The sequence below is a fragment of the Hyperoodon ampullatus genome (assembly GCF_949752795.1).
Source record: "Hyperoodon ampullatus genome assembly, chromosome: 12".
Classification (NCBI taxonomy): domain Eukaryota; kingdom Metazoa; phylum Chordata; class Mammalia; order Artiodactyla; family Ziphiidae; genus Hyperoodon; species Hyperoodon ampullatus.
Genome location: NC_136925.1, coordinates 88461817 through 88475170, shown reverse-complemented (window position 1 = coordinate 88475170; position 13354 = coordinate 88461817).

The window sequence follows — 13354 nt, the reverse complement described above, 5'->3', positions numbered from 1 at the left end:
CCTCCCTCGAGATCTCTCTCTGCCGCCCCCGGCGCAGCTGCTCACAGAACCTTCCGGATCATCCGCTCACCTGTAGACTCTGCTCTCCCCTTTATCGCCTCCAGCCCATGCCAAGAGCACACAACTACCTCTCAGCATGCACTACCCTACCCGGCCCCTCCATCTAAACCATCCGCTAGGTTCCGTGCGCTGCAATTTTACTTTGTCCTACCAGGCCACGTGCGGTTTCCCCTAAGTCTGCCCTAGTGGAGCTGCTCCCAGAGCCCCACACGAAGGCCAGCTCTCACCTTTGCAGCGCTCAGGCACCACCCCTTCCTCCTGGCACCTGCCCACCACCCCCGCCCTCAGACCCAGGCCAGGCCCCGCCCGCCTGCAAGCCTCCTCTGTGAGTCCCGTCTCCTGTGACGGCTCCTGTCTCCAGAGCTCCTGGAGCATCCACAGCCTGACCCGCATCACCTGGCTGTCAGATGCCCTGAATTCCGGGGTGGGGGGGGGGGCGTGAATCTGTTTATAAGCTCGCTGGGGGCAGGATTTCTGAGTTGAGCATTTCTACACTCTTCTCGGCATCTAATAGGTACTTTGGCTGATGTGTCCCCACGAGACACTCGAGAGGGACCATCATGCAGACCCTCACGTGTGTGATGTGGAAGGTCCAGCTGAGCCCGACAGGACAGACGTGTGTGAATTTAGGGGGAGCAAGGGAGCTGCAGCCTCAGTCATCATAGAGGTGTTCAGCAAATGGTACCCACTTGCAGAGAGACTGTGATGAGATCAGTCAGGCCCGCTGCGTGGTGCTCTGTTCTCAGGCTCGCAGAGCAGAGGAAGCGAGGTCTGCCGGCAGTCGGGTGTCTGCCCAGAACCTGTCCAGCCCCTCTCTCTCTCCCTCCCTCCCTCTCCCAAGCCTCTGATTCCATGTCACTTTCCCGGAGAGACAGCAGGCCGTCCCAGAGGGGCCGGCCCCAGCGTCCATCCCTCCCGATCTCCACACTCCCCGTTCCCCATCTAAGGGGCACCGTCGACCTGGGGCTGTGCGGTGGACAGTGCGCACAAGGACAGTCCTGCGGGTCTCCTGGACACGTCTCCAGTTTCCAGCGGGGCTGCCAGTGCTCGGCACCTGCCCACTAAAGAGCAGCTGGATTTAAATATGTTTAGAAAATTTTCAAGGATAATTTTTAAAATAGAAAGCGATCCCCATACGCACAGACCCTGGAACCGTCTGACTCCTGGTGGGTGAGCCTGTGCACGGGTCCATGTACACATGGTGTTTGCATCCCTGTGCACGTGGTGCATCCACAGGGCTCCGTCATGCGTGGTGTCCACAGAAACATCCAGTGACTCTCATCTCCTGCGTCATCGTGGTTGTCTGTGTCATCTGTGAGGGAAAGACCTAGAAAGTGGGGCTTAAAATGTACAGAAGAAAATAGAGTAACTTCATTACATCTATATTCAAGTGTGTTTCAAAATATGTTGCAAAGAGTAGAAATTATAAGGAAAAAATTTGACCACATCAAAGAGAAAAGTGTGAGAATGACCAAGACGCCGTAAGCTCAGTTAAATGTGAGACCCAGGCTGGGGTCACCCCGAGATGGGCTCTGGGTCCTGTTGCCCCGATGGGAAGCATAAATCAGAGGAGGCTGGGCAGCTCCCTCCACGCAGACCCTGAAGAGGACAAGGTGGAGATGGACTCGGCAGGCGGAGGTCTGGACACCAGGCGGCAGGACCCAGGCCCCCAGGTGGCTGCAGGGAGGCTCAGCCCTGCTGCGGAAACACTAGGGTCCTATAGCCAACAGCCCCGACCACACCCCGCACCCTGGTCCGGAAGGTCTGTGCTCACTCACAGGCTCCATCCGACAGAGCCACCTCTTTTGAGACTTCCTTGGTCAAGTCACACAGATGACAATTCCAATTCCCTAATGAGCACCTGCCCGGAGCTGTCCCTCAAAATCCTGGCCGGCTCAGTCTTGAGGAAGCATGACTGCCCCACCCAACTTGGAAGATCACTCTTTTCATGAGGGAAACTTCCAGGGGAAAGGATAGAAAAAGGCGGGGAGATTGCCCTCCATGTCTCTCTGTTTCTCTCTTTTTCCAAACCCGGAATGCACGCTTCTCTCTCCAGGTACAATCCTCACAACTGACCCCATTCTTCCCTGAAATCTCCCCTTTTTTAAACTCTGCACATGCTGACCTGCAGGCTACATGCGAGCAGCTCATCTGCAAGTTATTAAATCTCTGAACACGGGGAGGTGAAAGATGGGTAATGGGGGAGGACGTCACAAACCTGTAGCATTGACTCAGCTGTGGGCAACAGAATCTGTTTTCATATAACAATCAATCAAGAGTGAATTTAAACAGAAGGTTGACTGAAGACATGCATTATCTGCCTTCCCCAGAGCAGCCCCTCCCACGTGATTCCAGCCCCGTCCCTGGCTGTGCGCCTACACGTATGGCCTGCAGTGGGCAGGCGTCCTGCCCCCATCCCCACCCCGGGGAGAGCCATGACCCCTGCTCCTTGGCAGGGACTGTGTAATCCCCCTGAAGGGCACAATCAAGAGCTGGAAACACCCCAAAACCGAGTCCTTTTCACATTGAATCCAAACATCGTGCCAGGGCTGCATCCTGGATTGCAGTCCTGGTGGCAGGGCCTGTCTCAGGTTGTGCTGTCCCTAGGCCAGGGGTGTGGAGGCCACAGGGGAGGGTGGACAATAGCTCATCATCTGCTCAAAATTTCAAAGACTCCTGGGATGCAGAAGAAATCCTAAGACCCTACCCAAGCCCCTTCCTTTGCTAGAAGCTGGCCCACCCACCGAGGGGACGTGATTTGCAAAGGTAAGCATCACATCAGTTGTCCTGGAGGTTCCCTGCGCTTCAAGGCCCCTGAGAAATTTAACTTTCCTCTAGGAAACACCACCTCACTCAGAATTGCCTCTTTACTTGAATCATACAAGTTTTAGAGCCAAAGTGGGAAACATTTTTAGTGGAATCCCCTCATTTTTCAAATGGGGAAACTGAGGCCTGGAGAGGTTAAAAGACGTGTCGAAGGAACCACGTTAGATCTTGATGAGCTGGAACCTGGCTGCTCTCACCCACCCCCCAGGGACCCCCTGCAGTGCTGGGAGCCACCTCCCGCCCCCAGGACTGGCCCTGTAGACTTCAAACCTGCCAATTCCCACGGTCAAGTGAGTCAGCTCCGGAAAATCAACCTCTGTCTCTCCCCCCATCCTACTGGTTCTGTTCTTCGGGAGAACCCTGACTAATATACCATATAAGTTAATATCATTCATTATTTTTCAGTGGAAGGAACCACTTTATTGAAATCTTGATTATTTATCCAAATTGTACTCAATACCTTAACTTCTGCTCTTTGACTGCCTTGGTAACAAGCTTCCTGATACACAGAAGAGATTTCCAGTCCACATGCTCCAGGCGTTGCAGCAGCATAGAGAGCCACCAAAATCTGAGAGGTTTCCGATATCTGAGAGAGAGTCACCGAAATCTGATGGTTTACTTGAGATTCTCATGGCTGTCATTAACACTCCCGCCCAGGAAGGGATCCAGGCCTCCTCTCCCGTCTCCTGAGCTGCTGTGGTGGTCCCCGTGATGCATCTAATGGGATGAACACCTTAGAAATTAACTCCAAAGCTGTCCCACTCTCGCTCCGACCCAGCAATCGGTATCAGTGGCTGGAGGGGTCTGCGTAAGAGGAAAAAATAGGAAGTAAGGGATACCTCATGTATCTTACGCCTCTGCTTCTGGGGGCCAAGTTCCTACACAAAATGTCATCCTTGTTTGAAGGTCTTCATACTTGTTGTTTGAACTGATCATTTCTCAGAACAGTTTCAGACTATGGGAGAGAAATGAGTAGAGCTTGCTTCCCCGTTGTCCGTCACCGGCCAGGCTGTCAATCAGCTTTGCCAGCCCAGTCCTCTGACCCCTCGCAGGCGATGCCGACTTTGTAGAGGCGGCTCCAGTTTGGCGGAGGGCACTCGCTGATTTCCAGACACTGAGTCAAACAGCACTCCCATCCTTCACAGACAGCCTGCACTGGGGAGCGTCTTCGGCCCTACTAGTGATTTTAAGGTTCCTCTCCATCCTGGTGACACATTTTCCTTTGCTATCACCACTACATCCTCCTAAGAATCCGAGGTGCATGTAAAACCCCTGAATACACTGGGTCTGCACTCAGCGATTTGTGTTCTGTGGACAGAAGTGCAGAGACATGTGTGTCCCCGGGCTTGTGTCCTCGAGCCTGGTTAGTGCATGTATGGAATTAATGCTCCGTGAATGAATGAATGGCGTAAGATGTATAGATTACCTTGAAGTAGCTGGTAATGTACATTCAAATCATTTTTTAGGTAAGACTTTCTTAAGTTTAAAAATTATGTACATACATACACACATAAACATACAAATATATATACATATATGTGCATGTATATGCATATATATGCATGTATATATGTGTATGTGTGTGTGTATATATATATATTTGCACTCTGTAGCTAGTAGCAAACAGGAAATCAATAATGCAGTGTTTCTCAATGGATGACAAAAACTCTGCATCCCCAACACATCGATAAGAGGTGTGTTAATTGTCATCCCTAGAAATGTAGTAGAGTGCGCTGTCCCTTTAACACATGAATTCCGAGAGAAGAGAGGAGAAGTTTACTCTATTCTGTACATTATCCAGCAGAGGACTGAAAAGGCTCATGAGATCATGTCTGCCAAGTCATTCTTCGGAAAATCCCTTGCTGCTGATTATGAAGTCTTGAAATAATACGCACATAAGCATTTCCATTCCAGAATAATGGGATTTGGAAAATGAACCTCCTTTTCCACTAAGCTGCATTTGAATATAATGTGATTTGCGATGACCAAGGAAAAAAACAGGACAAGGGTAATTAATTATATTACAAACATGGAGAAAAAGTTTAAGTGGAAGTGTTTACAGTGATTTTTGGGTGCACTGAAACACCAGGAGTAGAAGAAAGCTCTTTGGGCTGACAGCTGGTTCAAGTTAAATCAATCCTGACTCGGAATGTTAAATTTTAAATACTCTATGAAGAACGCAGGCTGTGCTCTGCATTACTCCGCAGAGGGCGATGGGGCTTTTGCTTGACATAAAGCCCTTGCGTGTGCCTGGACGTCTGCTCAGCCACCCACACGGTTCACATAGCACACGGTCCCAGGGCCTTGAGAAGAATGTATCCACTGTCTTCCAGGTGCTGCTCTATATTCTGTAGATGTGATCAGGGACTGTTGATCACAAAGGTAGATGTGGCGTGAGGTGGGGGAAGATGAACGGCAGTGATGACGGGCAATTCCTGGGCTCCTAAATGAAGCACTGATTTTCACCCAGTGATAAGTGAGGGCCTGGGATTAGGCTCACAGGCCTGATGGAGTGGATGTTTTAAATCCCTTATCAATTACAGGATAAATGGGGATCCTGGGCTCTGGAACAGTTCATTTTCCCTAAAGATGAACAAACTAATTCATTTCCTTTATTTGTTAATATCTAAAGTTATTTCCTTCTTGTAGATAAAGTTCACTTACGCACCTGCTAAATATTTTACAAGTAAGGTCAAGTGAGAACCAGAGCTAAGAGATTTAGGGAGAAGTTTCTATTAATCTTCCTTTAGAGACTGAAGCAAACTAAAAGTGAAGAAAATCACCCAAGAGAAAGGCATGAAAATATAACACCGCTCTTTTCATTTCGGATCACATTTGTTAATCCAAATGAGAGTACCAATCACCCAAACTGAATTTAAGTAAACTTACTGTGGTGGCCAAATTAAATGTCTGCGCTTCATCGTTTACGTCTTTGAAATGTTCTCCATGCAGGCCAAGCAGAGTGGAGGATAATTTCCAGTTCCTGCCTTACCTCGCTTTCTCGTCGGGAAGCAAGGCAGTGAGGCCAGTGGTTGAGTCAAGCGGCACCTCTCTGTGCTGTGGCTCTAGGAAGGAGCACTGTCGACAGCACAAGTCTTGGTGAACATCGTCGTTGCTGTAATTCAGGTTATGGAAAACAGGACTGGAGATCAAAGGCAGTTCTGCAAACAGGACCTTCCCAATCTGCCTGGGGGGTGGTCTCCTTAGTGTGGGGCTGGGGTGGAATGGCTTTTTGCAGGTGACCCCAGATGGAATTCCTGCTTCTCTTTAGCCTGGGGTTGGGGGCTGAGGCCGGAGGCTGGGGGCTGAGGTTGGATATTGGAGGCTGTGGGCTGAGGCCAGAGGCTGGGGGCTGAGGCTGGAGGCTGGAGGCTGGGGCTGAGGCTGGGGGCTGAGGCTGGATATCGGAGGCTGGGGGCTGAGCCTGGGGGCTGAGGCTGGAGGCTGGCAGCAGCTGAGGCTGAAATCTGGAGGCTGGGGGCAGCCTCGTCACTCTGGAAAGTATGGATGCAACTGAGCTCCCAATTTCTGGAATGTAAAGGGGGCATTAGGCAGGAAACCCGTGAGAGGCCGTCTAGGTGAGCCTTGCCGGCACGTCAGGACCTTATAAATCTGGCAACCAGTGCGTGAAGGAGTGGGAGTGAGGGTGATGCTGAGTGAGTGAGTTGATGGGACCCCTAAAGGGAACATGGTCCCTCTGCCTGGAGTCCTGCCCTCCCCTCCCCATTATGTTCCAAGTCACGTGGAGCCGAGCCCTGGTGAGTGCCCATGGGTGCTGGGAGTCCGGTGTGAGCCTGGGTGTGCAAGGCCATGGGACTCTACAGACAGCCATGGAGGGAACCGGCTGCTCCAGGAAAGTGTCGGGGTGGCATTTAAAGGCTCTTGAAAAGCACAGACGTTTGCCTGGGGTAAGACCGCTGTCCAGACTTGGGCGTGAAGGGTGTTCAGGGCGCATGGCACAGTGTGGGCAGGGGTGGGAGCCCTGTGAAGGGGTCTGAGAGGCAAGAAGTTGGAGTGACCAGGCCAAGCTACCAGGAACGACCACAGAAACAATTTGGTGGCCGCTCCGGGGAGTGTTTAAGGCAAAGGCTCGGATTTACTTCTCCCCGTGGGTGACGGTGACGTGGCCTCGGTGCCTCTTCTCTGGCGTTGGTCACTCATTCCCTGGGAGCAGAGTCAGACCTACAGCCCGAACCCTCTCTCGGGGACGCTTTTCAAAACATCACTGAAAAAAATAGAAATAACAGCTCGATCAGTCAAGCTGCTGATCACAGAATAAACAACCCAAACTTCCTTTATCTCCCCGTGCATGAGCAGCGTCCAGTAAAACAGTGGAAAACCCTGCCAGTCGGAAGAACAACACAGATGAAGTCAGTAGGAGGAGGGTCACCCACTCAACACTGTCACTAAACAGCCCAGTTAATCAGAATGAAAGATTGCTACCCCATGACCTTCACCCAGTTAATTAGAAATTAATTTTTTTAATTCATCAGAAAAAAAAGAAATAATAATGAAGTAATCGCACAATAAGAAAATGTAAGCACCTATTGATGTCAGGATTTCTTAAGCTTTGGAGTGTGGACCCTTGAGGTTCCCTGAGATCCCTGCAGGGCATTTCAGAGAGCAGAGATCTTTTCATCAAAACCCTGAGACATGTGTTATGTGTTGAATTGTGTCCCTCCAGATTCAGATCTTGAGGTCCTAAACCCAGGTACCTTATTTTGTTACCTTATTTGAAAATATGGTCATTGCAGATGTAATGAGTTAAGATGAAGTCACTACCTCAGGCCCTAATCCAATATGATGGGCCTCCTTCTAAAGCGGGGCATCTGGACGTAGACCCACACCCCGGAGAAGATGGAGGGCAGAGCTGGGTGAGGAACGCCAGCCATGGCCAGCAGCCACCAGGAGCTGGAGAGAGGCCTGGAGCAGGTCCCCTCCCAGACCTGCAGGGGCCACCCTGCCCCCCCATCTCAGACACGCTCCACAGCTTGAGGTGATGATTTTCTGCCTTTGAAGCCCCAGCCGACTCATGCCAGGTCTCACCGTGTGCTTGCATAATCTTCCCATTTTCTAGAATATTCCAGGGTTAGAGTGTAAATCTGTGTGCTTTCAAAGATCCACTCAGTTTCTTCCTCCTTCTACAGATATGTCTGGACTCAGCACCAACTAAGCATCAAAAGAAATCTCTTGTGTCAAGGCTTCGGAACAAACAAAAACAGCGCAGGAATGTTCCGAGCATTGCGTAACTCTCCTGAATCTCATGATTTATCCTGGAACAACTCTGCACAAAAACAGTGGTGGGAACACTGCGGGCCAGGAGTGTAAATCAAGGCGGTGACTCCAAGATGCTCGGGTAGCCTCTGGGTTCTCTCCGGCACTTACAGTGGACACAAGGCAGCGTGACTTGAGAAGGCCTTTGGTAAAGCACTAAAACTATCAATCCCAACCCTCGAGGCTGAGTCTTTTTAAGATTTTCTTTGTCAAAATGGAAAGTGTGCGTGCAGTGAAATATGGAGCCTGCCTTGAAGAAAACCACGTGGGCAGTGGCCGGAGATGTGCGGAAGCCAGCTGCTTCCCTTTCAGTGGACACCTTGGATGCTGAGAGAAGACAGACAGACAGCTCTGATGATTCGGACTCGGGATCAGGCAGACATTTCCCCAGAAACGAGGAGGCGGGTCTGGCCATTCAAGGACCACAACTGACAATGTTTATTCTCATGATACAACCTGAGCGTTCATGAGAACATCAGAATTTTGGAGATCTTGTATCTGCCACTGTGAGCCTGCCAGCTGCACGATCCACAAGGAGTTTTCTGATATCAATGGCGATATTAACAAAAACAACTCTTATATATTGTTTAACGCGAAGTGTCGACCTTTGGAAGCCCCTAGTGTAACTCGCTGAACCAATCTTTCCCAAAAGTCCACACCTGGTGCTGTGAAATGGTGCAGAGGGAATGGTGCCTTCCCTGCGTGAGCTGGCTGAGTGGAGACAGATGTGAGGGCTGGCACTGTGGCCGCACATGTACGTCCAGAGTCCAGGTCAGCTCACCTTCTGGAAATGCCTCCGCCAGGCAGCATCAAAGAAGAGCCATGGGACTTCCCTGGTGGCGCAGTGGTTGAGAGTCCGCCTGCCGATGCAGGGGACACGGGTTCGTGCCCCGGTCCGGGAAGATGCCACATGCCGCGGAGTGGCTGGTGGGCCCATGAGCCGTGGCTGCTGAGCCTGCGCGTCCGGAGCCTGTGCTCCGCAACGGGAGAGGCCACAACAGTGAGAGGCCCGCGTACCGCAAAAAAAAAAAAAAAAAAAAAAAGAAGAAGAGCCATGATTATCCAGAAGGGCTGTGGAAATAACCCTCCCTTTGCTAATTCCATTTGTGAGCAACACTGGGTATTCCTAGATGCATCAATCAAAACATGGTGTCAGCACAGGTTTAACACAGAAGCAGACAAGAGGCCATTGCTCCAGACATTAGATTTTCAAAAATGTGATATAACACCACTCTTGTCACTTAAGATTGTTTGCCTAGAAAATTCTATTTATTTTTCATTAAATGTTATTTATGTTGACATGTAACCAACTTTATTATTTATTTCATTGCTGTTTTTAATGAAATATTTAAAATGTTTTAAAATATCTTCAGTTTTAATGTTAATAGGTTAAATATCAATAGATACAATTCATCACTTATCAATTCATTTTATTTCTCTGCTACAGAGCAATTCACCCTTATTTTTGTTCGACGTTTAAAATGTACCTAAAAGACCAAAAATAAAAAGAAATGTAGCTCTTACCCTGGAGTTAATACTTTCAATCCCAGGATAAATGTTTTTTTGTGTTTAAAATAAATATACAGGGGTTTCCCTGGTGGCGCAGTGGTTGAGAGTCCGCCTGCCGATGCAGGGGACGCGGGTTCGTGCCCCGGTCCGGGAAGATCCCACATGCCGCGGAGCAGCTGGGCCCGTGAGCCATGGCCACTGAGCCTGTGCGTCTGGAGCCTGTGCTCGGCTACAGGAGAGGCCACAACAGTGAGAGGCCTGCGTACCGCAAAAAAATAAATAAATAAATAAATGTACAAAATTAATATCCAATGATGTATTTTGAACCAAATTTCTATATGAGTGAGTATCATCTGGGTTGCTGATACTGTGATATGCTATGGGCACCTTGAGGACCGCGTGTGAGCTGGACTGGCCCTGAGGCAGTGGGGGTCAGAGCGGCACAGACCTCATGCCCTGCTCAGCCACTTTCCGTGTTGCTGATCGATTACAGTTCCCCAAAGTGAGTTTCTGTTTACTGGAAATTTCATTTTTGATTATTGCAACATTTTATTTGTTTCATATCTAGTTGTTCTTACCCTGAGGAAATTATTCAAATTCTATGCTCCATTTCAATTTTTAATAAACTAAATAAAACCTGACCACTGGAAAAAAAACCGAACACTTGACTGTGAGATTAACAAGTTCTTCTCCCCGTCCCTCCCCGGGGACCCACGATTAATCCCTGAAAAACAAACTAACAAATAGGGCATTGAATTTTGTTTTGTTTCTCTCTCCCCCGCTTCCCTCTTGCTGTCTCTCTATTTCTTTCTCTGCTTCTCTGTCTCTCCTTGTCTCTCTCCCTGTACCTCTCCCGTTACCTCTCTATGTCCCTTTGTCTCTCATTTGTAAGAGAGGACACTCATCTTCAGCCAGAGTTCTCAGAGAACTTGACTCTGTTCTTAGAAACCCTGATGTGGAATCCTTTCTCTCCCTTTTACAGTTGTAGAAACGCAACTTTTACAAGATCTTCGGCTCCTTGGTACACTGTTCAAACCTCGAGGCTTGTGTTCATGGCAACTGTAGGAAACATTTTCCCACATGTAGGAAACAATCATTAATTATCTTAGTTGAATTTTTTTTTATCTTCATAATCAAGAAAATAAAGGAAATCCACAACCCCCTGTCAATCACAAAGCATTGAAGATAAAATACTTCTTTGCACCCTGACCCTGTTTAATCATATGGAAAAAGATAATCTACCCTGTAGTCCATGTTTTACTCTCAGTAATTTCCTGTGGTGAAATTAACACAGGTCTTTCAATCCCTTTGGCCAAAAAAAGTGTTTTTTTTTTTAGGTTAGAGTCTGATTTAGAATTGAGATGAGAAGGTATATAGCCTTTGCTATAACCTTCCTTTGTTGGCAAGATTCTTAGTGATTTCTCTTTCTGTCCCCATTTTTACACATGACAGAAATGTCAGCTCTCGACAGTATTTGCAACATCCATTTTTGTCGATGGTGGTAAATTAAACCATACAATTAATCTCTGCAGGCATTTTGCTTTGTTCTTTGATAGACTGTTGATTAGATTTTAGTGGATATGTAGGAATGTAACAAGTTTATTTTTAAAATTGACATTTATTACAAATTCAGATTCATTATCTGTGGTCCCTGCAGAGTAGAGAAATCCCTGTGTCTTCTGCATAGAGCCACAGCCAGTATGGTTCTGTGGAAAACATGGGCCTTTCTTCAAATAGTGTTTGCTGCTATTTACACACCCATAGAATCACCCACCCACAGATCTGCCTAGAATATTGACAACCAAGGGTTTCCTGACCAGTGCCAAAAGTAGTCCTATAAATTATAGCTCCTGTAATGAACCAGTTTCCCCTAAATGAATGCCAGATGTTTTACAGGTGACCTGAGAGAATGCCACAATTCCCCGAATCCCATAAATAATAGGAAAGCTGTCAAGAAGAATAAGCAAAGATAGATCATTTTAAAGTTCCTCAGCATTCCTGCTTTTTAACTCTTTGTCAACTAAAAGGCCCTATTTTCTTTATACTACAATAAAAGAGATTTTTTTTTTGATTTTATTATTAACCAGACAATTCTGGTTGAATTTTTTGTAGTAGAACCAATGTGACTCCTGGCATTAAGAATATACTAAGATCCCCCACCAGGTGGAGCACTGCTGTGCAGTCATAGGAATGAGGGGGTCCCTCGGTGCAGTGACCACCCAATCAGGTAAATTTCAGACTGAATCCTCTTTTTTCTCGGTCTCCCCACCGGGTCTGTTTCTCTGGAGGACCCTGACTAATGCACGTCACCGGCCCCAGAAGCCACAAATCTGCTCTCTCTACACACTTGCTTTCTCTAGAAATTTCATGTAAATGATATCATATGACGTGTAGCCTTTTGTGTCTGACTTCTTGTATTCTGCATAATGTTTTTGTGATTCATCCAGGTTGTTGGATGCATTGATGTTTTGTTTTTCTTAATTGGTAAATAATATCCACACCACCACAATTTGTTAATGCATTTACCTCTTGATGGACATTTGGGCTGTTCATAGTTTTTGGCAATTATGAATAATGGAACTCTGAACATTTAGGTGCAAGTCTTTGTGTGGACATATGTTTTGATTTATCTTGGGATATATTTATAAGACCTAATTCCTGGATAGTAGTAAGAAGATGCTTATCTTTCTAAGAAACTGCCAGACTCTTTTCCAAAATGGCTGTACTATTTTACATTCGCACCAACAATGTGTAAAGGTCCTAGTCTCTTTGCCAACACCTGGTAATGTCAGACTTTTGGATTGTAGCCATCCTAGTGGGCGTATGGTGGTATCTCACGTTGTATGTCTTTGCTTTCAAGGAATATTTTTGTTGGGTATAGAATTCTTGGCTGACAGAATTTTTCTTTCAACACTTAAGCTCTCATTTCATTACATTCTGGCTGACATAGTATCTGTCAAAAGTCTGCTACCATTCTTACCTTCATGCCTCACTATGTGATGGGCTACTTTTAAGATTTTTTCTTTGTCACCAGATTTCAGCAGTTCAATTGCGAAATGCCTTGGTAGACATTTTTTATGTATATGTGTCTGTGCTGTTTCTTGCTCTTAGGATTTATTGAGCATCCTGGACCTATTGATTTAGAGTTTTCATCAAATTTAGAAAAGTTTCTGACCGCTATTTTTTCAAACATTCTTGTCTGACTGCTTCTGAGATTCAGTTATGTTAAACCTCTTGATATTATTCTACAGGTTGCTATATTTTTCCCTTATCATTTCTCTCTGTGCATCATTTGGGAAATATACTATTGCTATTTCTTTAAATTCACTAATCTGTTTTGGGAAAACATGTGGTCAAACTCAGTTGTTGAGATTTGGAGGATAGATAGGATTTCAGAGCTAAAGCCTGATTACTAAAATGGTATTTTAACTACAAAAGGTGTAGGCAAAGCATGGCTCTTGGGTCAGCTGTTTTTTTTTTTAGTAAAGTTTTATTTGAACATGGCCCTGCTCATCTGTGGGGTGTCTAGAGCTTCTTGTGAGCTGCAATGACAGAGCTGAGCCACTGCAAGAGAGACAATGCAGCCTGCAAAACCTAAAATATTTGCCAACTGACCCTTTACAGAAAAATTTGTAAGAACCATGGACGGGGGAATTCCTAAGCAGACATACTTCACTAGTTGGGT